This window comes from Herpailurus yagouaroundi, unplaced genomic scaffold, assembly GCF_014898765.1.
Source record: "Herpailurus yagouaroundi ecotype Mexico unplaced genomic scaffold, PumYag 28, whole genome shotgun sequence".
Lineage (NCBI taxonomy): Eukaryota > Metazoa > Chordata > Mammalia > Carnivora > Felidae > Herpailurus > Herpailurus yagouaroundi.
The window spans coordinates 42,395,906-42,415,554 of NW_024412376.1; the positions used below are offsets into that span (position 1 = coordinate 42,395,906).

At 39.2% G+C, this 19,649-nt stretch overlaps 1 protein-coding gene across 2 annotated transcripts in view; it reads left to right on the forward strand.

Moving 5' to 3' along the window:
* Positions 1-19,649, forward strand: part of TTC29 (tetratricopeptide repeat domain 29) — a 431,955-nt gene that overhangs the window by 6,897 nt on the left and 405,409 nt on the right. For both annotated transcript variants that reach the window (XM_040472852.1, XM_040472844.1), the window contains exons 2-3: positions 6,084-6,236; positions 15,466-15,561. The gene's annotated coding sequence lies outside the window, so the exon portion shown is untranslated. The remainder of the gene's footprint in view (positions 1-6,083; positions 6,237-15,465; positions 15,562-19,649) is intronic.

Below are 19,649 nucleotides of genomic sequence, written 5' to 3' on the forward strand. Positions count from 1 at the left end.
TTAAAAGAAATTCAGAAGAATATACTGAAAATCATACGTAGAAATATAGTATAAACCTACTGTTGAATAATTCTAAGTGTTGTGGTTGCCTAGCAGGAAGAAAATTGCATGTCCTGTAAGTGGGCGGCTTTGTTCACTCCCAGTTGATAGAATGAGACTCATTTCCTTAACAAATCCCTTAAAAACAAACAAGTGGGTTGTAAATAGTCTGAAGATTCCAGCCTCTCTTATCCTGGAGTTTTCAGATTTTTTTGTGTATAATAGTTTTTGTCATGTCTTCTTGGGAAGAGGGAGTCTGTTTTGTTCAAAGACTTTCCACTGTTTGCTCACTGCAGAGCCGTTTTATGAGGGTAATTTAAAAGTTGGAAAATAACTGCAAATGTCTACTAGACAAGAAGTGTGTATTTTTAAAAACACATGCGTAGATACATGGCTTTAAATGGAAAAGACTAACATATTTCACTGATTTTGCTGAGATGTTACAATGAGGTGATTAAAGGGAAAATTTGCTTCCTTTACAGACTTCTCTCTTCACAAAATCTAAGATTTCCATTCACAGTGCTGCAGATAAGTTGGAGCAACACAGCCATAATCGGGTTTTAGGGAGAAATGCTTCCCAGGTAGGGAGCACAGACCAGCAATAATTGGTAAAGGCGTAGTTGCTTCAGAAACAACTCTTCCGGCCGACTCAGAAAGCAAATGTGCAAATGGCACTGGATCCTAAAGGGGCCAGTTACACCCATTAGAAAAGGAGTGTAATGCCCGAAGTTCCAAAACCTCCCACAAAAGACCACCAGAGTCGTAAGTCAAAGCCAAGCGGCAAGGGTCGTTTATTGCAGGTTCGAACCTGGTCCTCTGCGCACTCGTCGCCGGTGACGCAAGAGGCCACGATCAGGGTTGGTACAGCGTTTTTATAGACAGAGACAAATAGCACAGGGGAGGTTTCAAATTATGAGGGGCCTGATTAGGTGGTTTTAAAGTAAGGACATTTGTTGTTCTCTGATTGGGCGTCCTTTGTCCTTTGGCGGGAAGGCTTTGTCCGTTACTCCTGGCGGGAGGAAAAAGGGGGAAGGGGGTAGGTGAGGAATGTGCTAAGCAAGCAGGTTTACAGAAGCAAGAAATGCCGGTTAGTTTATGTACAATCACTCATTCCATTACCTATCAGACTACATTTAGGAAGTTTTACAACCCATTCTACTACACAGCGGGTTACATTCAGGAAAGGCCTCACAATGCTCGTAGCAAACAGCAAGCAAAACAGACTTCTCAGCAATTGTATTTCTTACCAAAGATCCATAATAAGCAGAAAAGAGAACCTAGCTTTAAACTAAGGCAGGGCTGTCATTTGGATTGTTCCTTTCAGGAGGTAGTGTGTGTGTATGTGTGTGTGTGATTTTCTGTGGCCAAGGGCTTTTCACCTCTGTGGCAGCACACAGAGGGTAGCAAGAATTGCTTGGTTAGTTCTTTCTCTGTGTTGATGACCGAGACCCAAACGAACGTAAGCTTTTAGATGGCGAACAGGGTTTTCACTTCTAAACAAAACCACAGAAGATGGCACCGCCTGGGGAGCGCGGCCACCGAGGGAACGTTAGATCAGCAAGGACTCTCAACACCGGGGTCTCCTGGTTGCAGAGAAGGAAACTGGGCCCAGACACCAGTTTTTTTTTTTTTTTTTTTCTTCTTCTTCCGAGATCCCACAGCAAGACCCAACTGGCAAAGCCAGTTCCCTGCACACAGGTCATTACTCTCCCAGGTCAGAGAGGGCCACCGGTCCTGGTCCTTGCCTTTCTTACCCACCGGCTGTCTGCTTCCCCTCTCTTCCCAAGGGGAAAATGTCTTGAAACAACAACATGAGTATTTGCTAGGTTTGATGTTGGGGAATTAACTAAGCTCTTGGTTTAAGCCAGATCAGAGAACTGTGTATTTTCCCTGGTAGAGAACAGACTCTCGTATGCTTTTATGGGTGCCCCTGGCATGTACTGAGGGACATTCTAGGAAGAGGCTCTATAAAATCTGCTCTTTTACTCACGGCAGGGATTCCCAGGCTGCCATCCACAAAATCAGGACACTGGAGAATGACCCAGGGGAGAAAGTATTCTAAGTTTCGGAATCTAGGAAAAGCCATGATTCTCCCCAACTGTTGGTGCATGTTTTTTGTTTTTGTTTTGTTTTGTTTTTTAGATGCTATAAATATTGTAACTGAGCGTTGTTCCTTTTTTGTTTAGGCTGTAAGGAAGCATCATACATCATTAGAAAGGTGGTATAAGGTAGTGGTTAGAGCTCAAACCTGAGAATCAGAAAGGCCCAGGTTGCAGCTTAGCACCCATGGTGACATGAGAAGCCTCAGTTTCCTCGTCTGTACAATGAAGATGGTAATAATCTGCCTCGTGACTTTACTGTGAAGAGTAGTTCTTTTTTTCTCACAAAGGTAATTAAAGGAAGACATTGGGCGTCTTTTGTGGCTCCTGGTCAATGCTTAATAGATGTTGGTTATTGTTGTTATTATTTATTCACTCAACAAATAATAACATACAGTTAAACAGTAATCGTACATCAAGCACTCTCCGCTAGATACCGGGAATAAAATACAGAGCAACCTAGACCTGGTTCCTATTGTCAGAGAGTGTTAAACCAGACAGCAGAAGCAAGCTGTTAAGTAAATGGTAAAGTGTGACAGATGCCATGATGAGGGAGGAGTGGGGGGGGGGGCGGCATGTTTCAGGAGCACATAAACTGGAGATGAACTCAGAACTGGAGGAAGAAGTGCAAGTTCACCCAGTGGAGAGGCCAAGCTGTGCAGGGAAGGGCACATGGGAATTGCTGACAGAGATTTGGTGTGGCCGGAGGGGAGGGCGGAGTGGCAGGGGACCCCGAGACGGGGCTGAGAGCAGTGAGGGGCCCGGTCATGAGAACTGTGTAAGCTACAGGGAGGAATTCTGACCTTACCCCAAATACAGCAGGAAGCCGTCAACGTGCTGCGAGTGGGAATAAGACCCGATCCAGTTTGCTTTATAGAAGCATTACTCAGGAGTGGAGAGTGAGCTCAGAGCAGGTGAGGCTGGAGGTGTGGGGACCCCCGGCAATGAGAGGCACTGCACGAGGGTCTGCAATCCACAGGTTTACACCTTCTACCTTCCAGCAGCTGCACAGGAGTGAATGGTTCTCGTTTACATACATAGAATATGTAATTAAATGTGATTAAATGTAATAGGAAATGAAATAACTTCTTTGGCATTTGCTTTTTCACCTATTTCCCCCTTTGCTCCGATTTCAACTGCTTATGGTATCCTTTTGTATTGTGTGTATCGTTGGGTAAATCTCCTGAAACATATTTTGTAGGAGGAAGTAGGAAAGGGCGGAGAGAGGTTACTTACGAACTACTACTCCTTTCTTTAAATACATTTGTTTCAAAGTAGCTGTGCGGTTTCTGTCTTGGGTTTGACCTGGTTTGGGAGAAGCGCTGTATAGCTGAGTCTGTGTGTATGTTCGCTATTAAATGCCTTGTATCCTTGTTGAGGATGTGACCCAGATGGCCGTACCATTTCAGGACCAGCTTTCCTCCTGGGTTAAATGTCTGACGTAATTCAGACTCCTGAGGATTTAAGCCAGTACCATCAGGTTACTGAGCTCATCACCTCTTCACCCAGTGAGGTGTGTGAAGACAGACGATCTGTGTAGCCAGTTGATACTAAATTGCATAATAGGTTAACCTGAGTCCTTTGAATTCAAACAAAAGAAGCTCTCAACCTGATTGGAATTAACCTACCCTGACTTCCGCTTCATCGTTCCTAAAGCAAAGATGATACTGATCGGCAGGCAGGGAACCTGATGGGTGTTAATGGGGGGTTTTCAAGTTTGTCTTGCTTTTCTTAAACTATTAAGAAAGAACAAAAAACATTATTTAGAATGAAATCAGTTTCCAGGAAGGGAAAGAAAGCAAGCTGAGAATTCATTATTAAAGAAAGAAATAGAGCCAAGGTGAAAAAAAGGCCTTCTCACATCTCCTGGCCAGGTGCTCCGTGCATATAAATGTTTCAAGTTAAGCTTTAAGATCAAGGGAAAGTCTGTAGGGAGCCTTGTCTCCAGGAGATCTGCTTGCTAGAGCTGCTCCTGAATACAGGCTGCCCATTTTTATTTGGTTATTAAGGATTAAAGGGGCGACGATTCTGGAATGGTAGTTCCCTGGTTTCCATTAACTTTGTACAAGATAGTGAAAAGCAAGCTTCCGAGGGAGGGTTTGCATATGTATTTCGTGCCATCAGCTCGCCTCCTTCCCTGTCATCTTCTGTGTATGTTTAACAGGAAATTGTCCTTCCTCTCATGAGCTCTAACTAGAAGAAAGCTGCCTCGTTGCAATGATTGAGAATCTCTGTGCCTTTCAGAAATCCTCCTGGTTTTCACAGGAGTGTGGAGAGAAGATGAAAAGAATTTCACATTAGGTGGCTGGTTGCTCCAGATACTAAGGCTTAGCAATTGCCTTGGAAAGCTACTCGCCTTTGCCCAAGTTGGCTGGGCTTTCAGCGTCTGAATACGTGAGCAGGGAGGCATCCTATCATATTTAAAAATTTGCTTTTTTATTGTTCATGTCACAGCCTGTCCTCAAAACTAAAGCATGTCTGAAGTTACTTTCATAAAGTGCCTGAAAAAGTTTACCAATAAAGTAGCATCTGCCTGAAGAGAAGAATGCCTTATCCTTGTGGTGGGTAATTGCATTGCAAAGATCTCGTTGTTTGGGGTAATGGATGCCTGTTTGAATAAGGTCATTAAAGTAAAAGTATGTGTGAAGAGCTCGGCCTTCAGAAAGAGCAAAATAACCAAAGCGAATTTCCTGATTTAATCCATTTCTTGCAAACCATGTTTTAAAAGCAGAATGGGATTCTCTCCCTCTCTCTGCCCCTCGCCCCCTTGCACGCACTGTCTCTCTCAAAATAAATAAGTAAACATTTAAAGAAATAAGTAAAAACAATGAGAACGCAGAGTTTATAAAAATGTACGCTTTCTGTCATAATATTTTTCAATCCCACGACAACCTAGGAGATACTATATAGACCAACAGACTGGATCCAAGAAAGCAAAGTAACTTGTCTTGTGTCGCATGACTAGCAAATGGCAGACGTTGGAATGGAACTTACTTATTTTGACTTCAATTCTTGTGATTTCAGTACTGCACATTTTTCTTCTGTTATTCCCAGGTTTTGTTAGGCTGCATAATATGAATGCTGCAGATCAACTAGACAAATATAATTCTGGGGCAGTCTCCCTTATTGTGTGTTTTTAATTGAAATTCTTAATGTGCTCCAAGCCTCATTTATTTTATAATTACAACCTCATAGTTTCATGTTCATGGCTACTCAATATCATGGTTCTCTTAAAAGTCATAATTGTTACTTATATGACCGTAGTTGTTAGGACCTAATGAGGGACTCAGTTAAAGATTACAGAGTTGTAGTTCACTTAGTGATTATAGCAGACTTCTGTTAAAAAGTGAGCTTCTTCTGTTGGAGATGGAATAATAGCTTAGAAATAGAAATTTTAAAATATTGTAGTGCTATGTGTAGTAATTTGTAGAGCTCTGCAAGATACTTGCTCCTTTCAGCTTTTAAATGTTTATTTTTGAGAGAGGGGGAGAGAGAGAGAGAGAGAGAGAGAGAGAGAGAAAGAAAGAAAGAAAGAAAGAAAGGCAGAGGCAGAGAGAAAGGGATAGAGAGAGGACCCCAAGCAGGCTCCAAGTCATCAGCACAGAGTCTCATGCAGGGCTTATGCTCACAAACCGTGAGGTCATGACCTGAGCCAAAATCAAGAGTTAGACGCTTAACTGACTGAGCAACCCAGGGCGCGCTCCATCAGTTTGGCTTTTAAAATGTTCCTAATGCTGCTGTTCCAAAATTTGCAGTACAGAGGCGGTAGAGAAACCTCACGTTGAGGACAGCATCGTTCAGGGCAAATGACATTACATTTATTTACTCATTGATTATTTCTTAGGAAAAAAGTTACTGCATTTAATGGGCACAGGAATCTGGAGCTGTTGAGTGTAGTCTTGACCAGATGTGGGATGTGACTCTCTCTGTTGCCTCCACCAGCAGTGCCTTAGGGGAGAAGAGATGCCAGCCTCACCCACTCATGTGGCAAGTTTCAGCCCCATTCTACTGCGCTGGAGAAAATGAGCTGGTCGGCTGCTAGAGGTCAGAGGGAAGAGGTCACTGACCTTAAGGAGCTTAGAGTCCGCAGACCCAGAGGTAAGGAGCAGGGCCTGGTGGGAAGGCAGCACCTTCATTAGTTAGGCTGAGGTCACTGAGACCCTCATGGAAACACTGAGTGGAAGTGTAAAGTGAAAAAGCAGTGTTGACTCAGCGTAACCGTCTCTGTTACATAAACTAATGGGATGGCAATAAATTATTTTGTACTGAAATTCTTGTTGCCAGTGTGCATGGTGAAAATTTATAATACCATTGCTTTGCACCAGATTTTTTTTCCTAAACATGATTTATTATTGTAAGACATCTCTGCTTTCGGGTTGATTGGGGATAAAAAAATAGAGAAAACAACGTAAGGAGAATCATGCTAATAAAAATAACACAATGAGAGTTGCAGTGTGGATGATCTACAAAAGCCAGTCTGCTGATTCTACTCATAGATTCCTGTTGTTGTTTTCCCAGGAACTTCTGTTTTAATAGTATGGCAACAACTTATATTCTGTAGCACTAGGTAGTTTACAGAGTTCATTCCCGTGCATTTTTATCATGAACTGTTTAAACAACCTTATGACTATGACCTAGTCAGAGCAGATTTTTTATCCCCATTACACAGAGGAGTAAACTGGGGCTTAGGGCTGCAGTAAGGATCATCAATTAATGGTAGAGACTAGAACTTAACACCAAATCCAAGTGTCTTTCTATTACTTTCTGTCTTCTTACTCTGATTCTAAATCAGGTGTTGAAAAACATTGAATATGATCAGCAGTTGTATCCAGAATTTAAAACACACAACATGTTTGGGTAAGTAGTTATTTGGAGAGATAAGTGACCTTCAGATCCCCCACTGTGCCAAGCAACTGGGAGCGCACTTAGGAGTTTTTCCCAGCTTCAGAGTAAAGGATCCTTTGGGAAAATAATTTTAATGGTTGTGGATCACCAGTCAATTTGACTGGTCCTTTTTTTTTTTTTTAAACCAAACCATCTGGCAGCTGTATCTTATTTCTTCTTGCCGCCAATGGCTGGACCCACACACATTCAGACCTCACACAAAAATGCCAGTGTCTGCACATTTTCACTACGAACAGGCATTTTCAGTCAAAGCAGAGAGAAATGAGGCTCTGCCTGTCTGTTGCAATAACATTAATATTATCTCTGTACAGATGCTTTTAGAAGTACGAAGTTAAAATGCAGAGCCCTGGAGATGCCTGGAAGCACACATGAGAAAAGCACAGCCATTCACGGAAGACCTAAGAAACTGAAAATTTGCAGGATAAACTTTTCACCATGACAAAGTAGAGCAATGTCGCCTATTCCAATATGAGACTGACAGCAGAAAATAATGACAATAAAGTTAGTGTAGGGTGCGTTTATGATGCAGAGAGGTGGAAGAGGTTTATGTGTGTAGCTGGTCAGAACGAACCAGGATATTATTAACGACCAATGTAAATTTGGCCTTGGAGAATGAAAAGGCTGAAATCGGAGGGCAGCAAAGTCAGTCTGGTTATAGAAAAGCTGAGGAAGAATAGATGTGAAATAAACATTCATTACAGGCCCTTTGACAAGCAAGACCGTTTATATTAGTGGATAGCCTTTCAGAATTCAGAGGAAGAGAGGGTTGTCTTTGCAACCAATGCTGAGTGGAACGTGCTGAGTTAAGCAGGCAGGAGATGGTCTCACGCAGGCAGTGGTGGGGCTGGGTGCACAGGAAATGCTGGTATCTGGGGGTCTATTGGCCCATTTCACTCATCCTTTCAACTACCGTTAAAAGTAATGAAAGGATTACACACACACACGCACACACACACACACACACACACACATCATACGTCATACGTGCTTGCATATTTATTTATTAGATTATTTTTTAAGACCCCGACCCCCACATGTGCATAGCCTCCTGTTAGCAACATCCTCCACCAGAGTGGTACATTTGCTGTAATTGGAGCTACACTGACCTCCATCACAATCACTCAGAGTTCAGAGTGCATATTACAGTTCATGCTGAGTGCTCTGCATTCATTCTATGGGTTTGGACAAATGTATATTCACATACATCTGTTACTATAATATCATACAGAGAAGTTTCACTGCCTTAAAACCCCTCTGTGTTCTGCCTGTTCATCTCTTCCCAACCCCAACCCTTGGCCACCACTGATCCTTTTACTGTCTCTGGAATAGTTTTGCCTGTTTCAGAATGTTGGAATCCTATAGTATGTAGCCTTTTCAGATTGGCTTCTTTCATTGAGTAATATGCATTTAAGGTTCCTCTATGTCTTTTCATGGTTTGTGTCCAAGTTTTGGTAATCATGAATAAAGCTGCTGTAAATATCTATATGCAGGTTTTTGTATGGACACAGGTTTTCATGTCCTTTGGGTAAATGCCAAGAAGGATGATTGATGGATGTTACGATAAGAGTATATTTTATTTTGTAAGAAACTGCCAAATTATCTTCCAAAGTGACTGTACCATTTTGCATTCCCACCAGCAATAAGTGAAAATTTCTGTTTCTCCATGTCCTTACCATCATTTGGTGTTGCCAGTTTTCTGGGATTTGGGCCATTCTAATAGGTGGATAGTGGTATCTTGTTATTTTAATTTGTTTTTCCCTGATGACATATGATGTGAAACAGATTTTCATATGTTTATTTGCCGTCTGTATATCTTCCTTGGTGAGGGATCTGTTAAAGGTCTTTGACCCATTTTTTAAAATTTAATGTTTATTTATTTATTTTGAGAGAGAGGCAGAGAGAGAGGAGAGAGAGAATCCCAAGCAGGCACCATGCTGTCAGCACAGAGCCTGACGTGGGGTGAGATCTCACAGATGATGAGATCATGACCTGGGCTGAAATCAAGAGTTGGGTACTTAACTGACTAAGCCTACCAGGCACTCCTGGCTCATTTTAAAATCAGTCTGTTTGTTTTGTTACTGTTGAGTTGAAAGAGTCCTTTATGTATCTTGAATAACAGTCTTTTATCAGATGTGTCTTTTGCAAATATTTCTCCCAGTCTGTGGCTTATCTTCTCAGTCCCTTGACATTGTCTTTCACAGAGCGCAAGTTTTTAATTTTAATGAAGTCCAGTTTACCCATTATTTTTTTTCATGGATTGTACTTGTGGTGTTGTATCTGAAAAGTTATTGCTATACCTAACTCACACAGGTTTTATCTTGTGTTATCTTTTAGGAGTTTTATAGTTTTGTGCCTTATATCTAGGTCTGTTATCCATTTTGAGTTAATTTTGGAGAAGGGTATGAAGTCTGTGTTTCAGTCGATCTGTTTGCATGTGAATATCCAGTTGTTACAGCCTAGTTGGATGGAAAGATGATGTTTGCCCCACTGTTTTATATTTGCTCCTTTGTCAAAAACCAGTTGACTATATTTATGGGTAATCTATTTCTGGGCCCTCTATTCTGTTCCATGGATCTATTTGTCTGTTCTTTGGCCAGTACCATGCTGTCTTGATTATTATAGCTTGCTTCATAGTGAATCTTAAAGTTGGGTAATGTCATTCCTCCAGCTTTGTTTTTCTTTAATAGTGTTATGACTATTCTGGGTGTTTTACCTCATCATATAAACTTCAGAATCAATTTATTGATAATCCACAAAATAACTTGCTGGGATTTTGATTGCAATTTGATTGATTGGGATTGATTTGATTGTGATCCTATAGATCAAGTCTGAAAGAAATGACATCTTGACAATATTGAGTCTTCCTGTCAGTGAACATAGACTATCTCTCCATTTATTTAGTTCTTTGATTACATTCATCAGACTTTTATAGTTTCCTCATAGAGATCTTGTTCATATTTTGTTAGCTTTATACCTAAGTAATTTGGGGTGCTATTATAAATGGTATTTTTTTAAATTTCAAATTCCACTTGTTCATTGCTGTTATGCAGGAGACAGATGGACTTTTGTATATTAACCTTGTATTGTAACCTTGCTACACTTGCTTGTTAGTTCCAGGAGGTTATTTTGTTGTGGCTGATTCTTTCAGATTTTCTGTGTAGATGATCATCTGTGAACAAAGGCATTTTAATTCTTTCTTCCTAACTGTATACCTTTTCCTTTCCTTCCCTTCCCTTTCTTTCTTTTCTTATTACCTAGAACTCCCAGTACAATGTTGAAAGAGAATGGTGAGAGGGGATCTCCCTCCCTTGTTCCTGATCTTTGTGAGAAGCTTCTAATTTCTCATCATTAAGTTTGATGTTAGTTATAGATATTTTGTAGATGTTCTTCATCAAGTTGGGGGAGTTTCCCTCTATTAGTTTACTGAGAGTTTTTATCATGAATAGGTGTTGGATTTTGTGAAATGTTTTTCTGCATTTATTGGTATGATCACGTGACTTTTCATTTATATCCTGTTAATGTGATGGGTTACATTAAATTGATTTTTAAAATTTTATTTCCAGTATAATTAACATACAGTGTTATATTAGTTTCAGGTATACAACACAGTGATGCAGTAATTCTGTATATTATTCAGTGCTCATCATGATACGTGTACAATAATTTTCTTCACCTATTTCACCCATGCACCCACCCACCTCCCCTCTGGTAACCATCAGTTTGTTCTATATAGTTAAGAATCTGTTTCTTGGTTTGTCTCTTTTTTCCTTTGTTCATCTGTTTTGTTTTTAAAATTCCAAATATGAGTGAAATCATATAGTATTTGTCTTTCTCTGACTGACTTATTTCATTTAGCATTATACCCTCTAGATCCATCCATGTTGTTGCAAATGGCAAGAGTTCCTTCTGTTTTATGGCTAATATTCCATTGTGGGGTGTGTGTGTGTGATGTGTGTGTGTGTGTGTGTGTGTGTGTGTGTATACATATAAATATATCACATCTTCTTTATCCATTCATCTATTGATGGATACTTGGATTGCTTCCATATCTGTAAATAAAAATACTACAATAAGCATAGGGGTGTATATATCTTATTTGAATTTAGTGTTTTCATATTCCTTGGGTAAATACCCACTAGTGGAATTATTGGATCATATGGTAATTCTGTTTTTAATTTTTTGAAGAACATCCATATTGTTTTCCACAGTGGCTGTACCAGTTTGCATTCCCACTGGTCGTGCCCAAGTGTCCCTTTTTTTCCACATTCTTACCAACACTTGTTATTTCTTGTGTTTTTGAATTTAGCCATTCTGACATCTCATTGTGGTATTGATTTGCATTTCCCTGATGATGAGTGATTTTGAGAATCTTCTCATGTGTCTGTTGGCCATATGGATGTCTTCTTCTTTTTTATGTTTTATTTATCATTTTGAGAGAGAGAGAGAGAGAGAGAAAGAGAGAGAGAGAGAGAATGAGCAGGGGAAGGGCAGAGACAGACGGAGACACAGAATCCAAAGCAGGCTCCAGGCTCTGAGCTGTCAGCACAGAGCCCAGCGTGGGGCTCAACTCAGGAGATCATGACCTCAGCCGAGGTTGGACGCTCAACCGATTGAGCCATCCAAGATTGCTTCTTTAAAGAAATGTCTGTTCATATCTTCTGCCCATTTTTAATTGGATTATTTGTGGGTTTTTTAATGTTGAGTTGTATAAGTTCTTTACATGTTTTGGATAGTAACTCATTATTAAAAATATTATTTTCAAAAAGCTTCTCCCATTCAGTAGGTTGCCTTTTAGTTTTGTTGATTTTTTTTTGTAGAAGCTTTTTATTTTGATGTAGTCCTTCTTAGAGTTTATTTTTGCTTTTGCTTTCCTTGTCCCAGGAGATATATTTAGAAAAATATTGCATGACTGATGTCAGAGAAATTACTGCCTGTGCTCTCTTCTAGGATTTTTATAGATTCAGATCTTACATTTAGGTCCTTAATTCATTTTGAGTTTATTTTTGTGTGTGGTGTAAGAAAATGGTCCAGTTTCATTCTTTGGCATGTGGCTGTCCGGTTTTTCCAACACCATTTGTTGAAGAGACTTTTTCCCATTGCATATTCTTGCCTCCTTTATTAAAGAATAATTGGTCACTTAATCATGGGTTTATTTCTGGGCTCTCTATATTTTGTTCTATTCTTCTATGTGTCTCTTTTTGTGACAGTACCATACTGTTTTGATTACTATAGCTTTGTAGTATATCTTGATATTTGGGATTGTGACACCTCAAGTTTTGTTCTTCTTTTTCAAGATTGCTTTTGCTATTTGGGGTCTTTGTAATTCCATACAAATTTTAGGATTATTTGTTCTAGTTTGGTGAAAAATGCTATTGGTATTCTGATAGGGGTTGCATTAAATCTGTAGATTGCTTTGAGTAGTGTGGACTTTTTAATGATATCTGTTCTTCCAACTCATGAGCATGGATTATCTTTTTGTTTGTTTGTGTCATCTTCAATTTCTTTCATCAGTGTCTTATACTTTTCAGTGTACAGGTTTTTCACCTCTTTGGTTAAGTTTATTCCTAGATATTTTATTATTTTTGGTGCAGTTATAAATGGGGCTTTTTTCTTAATTTCTCTTTCTGCTACTTCATTATTAGTGTATACAAATGTAGTGGATTTCTGTATATTGATATTTTTGTTCTTCAATTTTACTGAATTCATTTATTAGTTCCTAGTAGTTTTTTTGGTGGAGTCTTTAGGGTATTCTATATGGAGTATCATGTCATCTGCAAGTAAAACAGACTCGAATACCTGGGATAAATTCCACTTGGTTGTGGTATATAATTCTTTCTATGTATTGTTGGCATGCATACTTGTTTAACTTCCTATTTACCTTTCTAATTTTATGAGTTGCAAGAGAAAAGTTCCTAGATATTTAAAAAAATCTAAATATCTGCAACTGTTGGTTCATGTCATGGGCTAAATATGAAGTTTGCAGTTTCACATTCATTTTGATCCCTTTATTGACTTCTGCAGGTAACAGAGCTGAAGGTTTTCTCTTTGAAGAAGATGATGGTGGTGATTAGATTCTCTGCAGTCTTGTACTTAACAGAAATTTGATGTTATGGTAAAAAATTATGTCCATCTTATTTCAAAGGATACAAACTGTATTTTTAGGTAGGGATGTGATTTTAGGAATTCAAGTATGTGCCTTTTGTAAATATTTCTTTTCATTTTTTATTTTTTTTAATTTTATTTTTTATTTTTTAAAATTTACGTCCAAATTAGTTAGCATATAGTGCAACAATGATTTCAGGAGTAGATTCCTTAGTGCCCCTTACCCATTTACCCCATCTCCCCTCCCACAACCCCTCCAGTAACCCTCAGTTTGTTCTCCATATTTAAGAGTCTCTTCTGTTTTGTCCCCCTCCCTGTTTTTGTATTATTTTTGTTTCCCTTCCCTTTTGTTCATCTCTTTTGACTCTTAAAGTCCTCATATGAGTGAAGTCATAGGATTTTTGTCCTATGGACATTTGGGCTCTTTCCATACTTTGCTATTGTTGATAGTCCTGCTATAAACATGGGGGTGCATGTGTCCCTTCGAAACAGCACACCTGTATCCCTTGGATAAATGCCTAGTAGTGCAATTGCTGGGTCATAGAGTAGTTCTACTTTTAGTTTTTTGAGGAACCTCCATACTGTTTTCCAGAGTGGCTGCACCAGTTTGCATTCCCACCAACAGTGCAAAAGAGATCCTCTTTCTCTGCATCCGCGCCAACATCTGTTGTTGCCTGAGTTGTTAATGTTAGCAATTCTGACAGGTGTAAGGTGGTATCTCATTGTGGTTTTGATTTTTATTTCCCTGATGATGAGTGATGTGGAGTATTTTTTCATGTGTCGGTTGGCCATCTGGATGTCTTCCTTGGAGAAGTGTTTATTCATGTCCTGTGCCCATTTCTTCACTGGATTCTTTGATTTTTGGGTGTTGAGTTTGGTAAGTTCTTTGTAGATTTTGGATACTAACCGTTTATCTGATATGTCATTTGCAAATATCTTCTCCCATTCTGTCGGTTGCCTTTTAGTTTTGCTGATGGTTTCCTTCTCTGTGCAGAAGCTTTTTATTTTGATGAGGTCCCAGTAGTTCATTTTGCTTTTGTTTCCCTTGCCTCCGGAGATGTGTTGAGTAAGAAGTTGCTGCGGCCAAGATCAAAGAGGTTTTTGCCTGCTGTCTCCTCAAGGATTTTGATGGCTTCCTGTCTTACATTTAGGTCTTTTATCCATTTTGAGTTTATTTTTGTATATGGTGTAAGAAAGGGGTCCAGGTTCATTCTTCTGCATGTCGCTGTCCAGTTTTCCCAGTACCACTTGCTGAAGAGACTGTCTTTATTCCATTGGATATTCTTTCCTGCTTTGTCAAAGATTAGTTGGCCATACGTTTGTGGGTCCATTTCTGGGTTCCCTATTCTATTCCATTGATCTGAGTGTCTGTTCTTGTGCTAGTATCATACTGTCTTGATGATTACAGCTTTGTAGTATAGCTTGAAGTCTGGGATTGTGATGCCTCCTGCTTTGGTTTTCTTTTTCAAGATTGCTTTGGCTATTTGGGGCCTTTTCTGGTTCCATACAAATTTTAGGATTATTTGTTCTAGCTCTGTGAAGAATGCTGGTGTTATTTTGATAGGGATTGCATTGAATATGTAGATTTATTTGGGGAGTATCAACATTTTAATATTTGTTCTTCCTATCCAGGAGCATGGAATCTTTCTCTATTTTTTTGTGTCTTCTTCAATTTCTTTCATAAGCTTTCTATAGTTTTCAGTGTATAGATTTTTCACCTCTTTGGTTAGATTTTTTCTTTTTCTTTCTTGTGCAAATAGAACTAAGATGTTATTATTCCCAAATTACAGAGTTAGAGACTGAAGTCTAGAAATTTGGAAAGCTGTTGGTTTTGTACCTTAGCCACTTTTAAATTATTTCGTTTTATAGTTGAATCATTTCTTAATCCTACTGTTGTAAAGTGGAGACAACAGGATCAGCCACACATGGAGTAATTTATTCAACATCTATTGAATGCCACCTGTATATCAGGAACTATGATAAATATTAGGGATGCAAAGATGAATTGGAGAAGTCTTCTGTCTTAGAGGGGCTTACAGTTAAATGAAGAAGATGAGTAATCTGATAAATAATAATACAAATGCTTTGAGAATGACTGAATGTTTCTGGAAATTTAGAGGAGAAAGAAACTCTGCCTTGGGGAGTTAACATCTGACATGGGTCTTGAGTACTTTTTAAATAGTGTTATCTATTCTCTCCAGAAAAAATAAAGCAGGGGTTGCTCTGTCTTCACATGTCTCACAGACCCTCTTCCAAAGTGAGTGAGATTTGCTTAAAACTGGCTATCACTACATCATAATACGTATTTTTTGTTTTTCAGTGTACAAAGTGTTTTCTTATCTAAGTCTCAGTGAAGTACCTGCAGCATGGATACGATTCTCCCCACTTCACGTGTGAGAAAGCGGAGCGCAGAAAAGTAAGTAACTTGCACCAGGGCCCATTCAGTGGCATGGCCTGGATTCAAACCTTGCTTTCTTCTGACTCCAGAACTAACATTTTTCCTCTTGTTTTGCTCTGATACATAAATAATAGCGTCTGAAGGAGCATTTCATCAAGCTTCCTGTTTAAAGTGGAACATTTTTCATTTATGTTTCCTTTGAAGAGATGAATGTTCATCTGGCCCAGATACCCATCAGTTAAGAACTGCTCTGCCAGGCAAGCCTGGTGTTCCATCCAACCCAATATTGTGTTGACAACAGGGGCCTTGAGGGATTTGCCAGGAAAGGACACAGTTTTCCTCCCTGACATTAACCTTAAAGGTCAGGTGTACTCTCAGTAGCCGTTTATGGCTCTGACATTCATAAATTTGGTCAAAACCTTTATGAATCCATTTATATTCCTTGCCTGTACTTCTTTTGTGGTAATGAGCTCCACGTGTTTGTTATTTTCTGAGTAAAGTAATACTTCCTTTTATTTGTTCTTACCTCACCCAATTCGAAGGAGTCCTCCTCCTCTAGTGAGGAATTGAGGATTTATGAGAATAAGTGTACTTGTGTTAACTTTACACATGGTCTCCAGAATTCTCTAGGTGTGTTTTATTTTTTCTTGAACAAGAATAAATAAAATTGTACATTGTATTTCTGTTGCAGAGGGACTAACATTTTATTTAGAGATTAGAATTCTGTCTCCTGGCATATTTTCTGTACACTTTTTGATGAACTTACTCTAGAATTCCTTTAGAATAACCTCATTTTGGGATTTGTAATTCGTATTTACATGTTGAGGGCAGCTCTGATCTGGCCCTGGGGAAGCTTGAGGTAATTTTTGTTCTAATCTACAACTACTTGTGGAGAGTAAATATACAGTATAATATGTTATATATATTTCATTCCTGATTCTAATTGATGTGTTATAGAACTTCATAAAGTAGGAGGAGAATGCTGGCCTGGGTGTCAAGAATCTGGTGCTCTAGAACCATCCCTGGACTATAATTTCCGAACTCATATGATTAGGGATTGAATTAGGTAATTTTCAAGATCTTGTTGTACTTTAAAATTCTGAGTCCCTGACTTCCTTGGTGATTTAACTGAATACACCCAATTCCAGTTTTTCTAAGCCTTGACAGCCCTCCTCGAATTTCATCTTGATTCATTCCTCTCAGTAGAGTCGAAGGTTTTAGATGGATCACATACACTGTGAATGAAATGATTATAATGTCTTTACCTCAAACTCTTACAGAAACAATGACCTTTCCCAAAGGTTATTCTTTTTTTTAATGTTTATTTATTTAATGTTTATTCTTTATTTTAATGTTTATTTATTAATTGAGTAGAGGAGAGGTAGGGAGAGAAGAGCGAGCGAGAATCCCAAGCATGTTTCATGCTGTCAGTGCAGAGCACGACGTGGGGTTTGATGTCACAAACCAAGCTGTGAGATCATGACCAGACCCGAAATCTAGAGTCAGACACTTAACTGACTGAGCCACCCAGGCACCCCTCCCATAAGTAATTCTTAAGTGATGGGTTTATTTTAGGTTCCACAAACCTATCCTGTTTGACATAAGTCTTAAAGGCCTGCTGTGTTCCTTTTGTTCTAAGTGGTCACTCTTGTAATTGATCAGTAGCATCCTTTAGGAATTATTAAAGGTAAATAAATATTGACTAAAGGTTCTCCATTTTCATCTTTGAACTTTATCAAAATCCTAAGACCAATAGTATCCATACCAGCTATATTTATTTGTAGCTTTAGGAAAAAAAAAAAAAGTTTTGACATTGGCCATTTCCTGGTTTTGCCATGAGGAACATACGTTTGGTAAGAATTACTTTCTTTGCTCTTTTTCAAATAGCAGTCGAGGACTGTAAAGTTCTCAGTCATTTATATACGGCATCATTCTGCTCAGCATATGAACACTCATCATACTTCCATTTGTGACCAGGTGTGTGCCACATCTAGCCAGAGGCCCTGGTGCCTGAAGTACATGATTCATGGGGTGGTGAACTCATGGGTCAAATATCTCTTCTGAAAAATGGATCCAATGACACATCACGGGATTGTGTTGGGGACTACATGAGAAATATAGCCTACCTCTGACACACAGTGGGTATTAAGTTTATAAGTGTTGGTTTCCTCCCTCTTGCATTCTAGTTCTCTAATTAAGTAGCTGACAGTGCAAATAGGGATAGATCATGGCAGCAGAGGAATATGGAAGCAAGAGGACACGAACTCCAGGAGAAATATTCTTCACAAATAGAGAAATGCTGCAGTCTGTGAAAACATAAGTGAACTCAGTGTGACTTACAAAGCTGACCGGACTGGTGGTCATTGTTTTTAGAAAAGTTGTTCTTTATGGTCAGATTGGCTCTAGTTGTCATCAGTTGCCATGTTCTTTTTACTTTGCTCTGTGGCTCATATAACTGCAATAATCTGGGTCTTTCTCTTAGATAGCCTACTTTATTAGGCTATAAAGCTTTATGTGTCCAGGTTTGATATCAGGCCCCTGCTCCTTAAATAGTTTTCTTTGACAGTTGAGTGCTTCTCTCAACTTCTCTGTGCTGTCAGAGAGTTACTGTCATGAAAGAGTTCATTTCTTCCCCCTGTCCTAGTATAGTTCTTAAAGGACCTTTTTTATTCTATTCACCACCCAGAACCTGTATCCTTTCTCTGTATCACTAAATAGAAGGGTGAGGGGGCAGGAAAGGTAGAAAAAAGGAAACAAATCCTGGAAAGTCCTTTGAAAATCCTAATTTTACATAGGGTAATAGTTAACAAAATTATTCTCTTTTGGTATCTCTAAAATTGAAAGAAAAATGTAGCAATTTAGGGGCACCTGGGTAGATCAGTCAGTTGAGTGTCTGACATTGGCTCAGGTCATGATCTCATGGTTTTTGTGTTTGAGCCCCAGGTCGGGTTTTGCACCGATAGCACAGAGCCTGCTTCAGATTCTCTGTCTCCCTCTCTCCCTGCCCCCCACCTTCCCGAGTCATGCTCTCTCTGTCTCAAAATAAATAAACATTAAAAAATTTTTTAATGTGGCAATTTAAAAATGTTAATTACGAAAGAATGAATGGGGGTGCCTGGCTGGCTCAGTCGGTAGAGCATGTGACTCTTGATTTCAGAGTCATGAGTTCAAGCCCCACATTGGGCATAGAGATTACTTTTTAAAAAAAAGAATGGCTTCATTTTAGAAAGAATAGGCTGTATTTTTATTCATAAAAATTCTCCATTAATGTTGTAGGAATCAGAACTTTGATTTTTCTAAAAAAGTCCAAATCCCAATTTGAGGTATGTGGTAGAAGGCCTTTGGTACACCATGGAGACCATTTTTCATCTGAGCAAGGAAGGCAGACATATACTTACAATACAAATTAAAACAATATTCAGTGGGATAATAAGATAAAATACTGTAGTGGTACAATTAAGAGGGGAACCAACTGTAATGGGGGCAGATTTCGGAGCTGGGGTGTTAAAACTGGGCTCCAAAGAAGGGTAAGGTCTAGACTGGCATGCTGGGGGGAGAGCAGTCCCAGAAGAAATACCTGAGCAAGGGATAAGTTCAATGAAAAGTGTCCTGTGTTTGGGGAAAGGCAAGTACCCTTGTTGGGAAGGATCTGGGGAGCATGAGGAAAGGATGTAGTAGAAGTTAGGCATGGAAAAGCTGCCCAACTCTACATAACTCTACATATTTATTCTAGTTACTTCTTATAAATACCACTGCCTAGGTATGTGTTTCATCAGCACTTCGGGTCTTACATTCTAATTTGGAGAGGACAAAGCTTTTTCTGAAACCATTTTGTAGTCTGCTAATCTAAACATCACTTGGATGTTCAGAGAACAGGACGATGGCTCAAAAATTCGTTACTGAAATGTTCCTTACTGGGTGTAAAAAAAGAAAGTGGGCTTTGGGAGCTAGCAACAGGAAGCTGGGAGGTTTTGAAGATGCTGGTGGTGATGGTGTTTTGATTGCCCCAGGTTTGAATACCTGTTTCCACACTCAGTGCCTCAGTTTCCTTAGCTCTAAAATGGGGATAATAATGGAACTTATTTGGTATATTTTATAACCCAAAG